Source organism: Sinocyclocheilus grahami, unplaced genomic scaffold (genome assembly GCF_001515645.1).
Source record: "Sinocyclocheilus grahami isolate Dianchi unplaced genomic scaffold, SAMN03320097.WGS_v1.1 scaffold45.1, whole genome shotgun sequence".
Classification (NCBI taxonomy): Eukaryota; Metazoa; Chordata; class Actinopteri; order Cypriniformes; family Cyprinidae; genus Sinocyclocheilus; species Sinocyclocheilus grahami.
Window position 1 is genome coordinate 1390180 of NW_015505224.1, and position 1399 is coordinate 1391578.

The window sequence follows — 1399 nt, forward strand, 5'->3', positions numbered from 1 at the left end:
AAAAAAAAAAAAAAAAAAGCAATTAATACTTTTATTCTACAACAATAAATTTTAAAGTGACAGTAGAGACTTTTACATTGTTACAGAGGATTCTATTTCAAATAAATGTTGTTCTTTTGAACTTTTTTATTCATCAAAGATTCCTAAATTAATAAATAAATGAATTTTCGGCACCAAATCAGCATATTAGAATGATCTCTGAATCATCATGTGACACTGAATCTAACTGATATTACATTCAGTAATGATGCTGAAAATTCAACTTTGTCATCACAGGAATAAATTACATTTGAAAATATGTGAAAATAGACAACATTTTAAACTGTAAGAATATTTTACAATATTACTGTTTATTCTTAATCAAATAAATGCGGTCTTGGTGAACATAAGAGAAAAAATTAAAAAATCTTAACTCCAAAGCGTTGGATAATAGCGTATAATTACAGTTTCATACTGCTTTGTAAAGATGTGTCAGAAATGAAAAGAATAATAATAAATTAATTTGAATAATTTATATTTTATTATTAAAAAACAATCAATTCTTTTAAGTAAATAAACACTCAGATCACTCACACACACACACACAAGACCTGAACTAAACATCTGTATGCATTTAACAATAATGCTATCTACCAAATGTTAGATCCACAAACAATAGGTAATAGGTAGATAACTGATTAGTAGTTATTGGTCATTTTCTGTACATGGATGCAGGGAGTCTACATTTTTAATGGTTAACAAAATATATCTTGGAAGCATTTAAGTCTGAATGGCCCCATGATGTTGCTCTAAAAAGGTCAATAATGTAATAAGAGATTCAGTATCTTTTGCATAGTCCTGACTACTGCTGCCTACAAGCAAAAACACAGAAACAACATTCCTTAAAAAGCTGGAGATCTCAGCACTGTTTAATATTCAGGTGAAGAAGGTTTTCTTGCAGTATGTGAAGCAGTGTGTGTGTGTGTGTGTGTGTGTGTGTGTGTGTGTGTGTGTGTGAGTGTATGTGTGTGTGTACATGTAGCACTATAGAGGCCTGACTTGCTCAGACAGGGAGATGTCAGCAGCGAGTGATATAAGACTGAGCTCCACAGCAGCCTTGCTCTGCCATACAGAGGAGCCGACAGCCTGGAAAGACGAGCCGTCCTCAAATCCGAAGGCTCTCTCGCTAATTGTTTCTGAAAAAATGACATTTGTCTTTTTTGCACCTTGCTTCAGGTGTCAGTGCCTTTCACATTAGAGGGCTTGCGATGGTTCGATTGCCCTGAAGCAGTTTGTTTGATGTTTTGAGGACTGTCATTTCCACGTGCAACTCCATAGAAATTGAAATCTGTATTTATTTACATGCAAGGTTAATAAAAAAAGATGCCTAAGTGATTTGAAAGTCAAACAACTGCCCCTG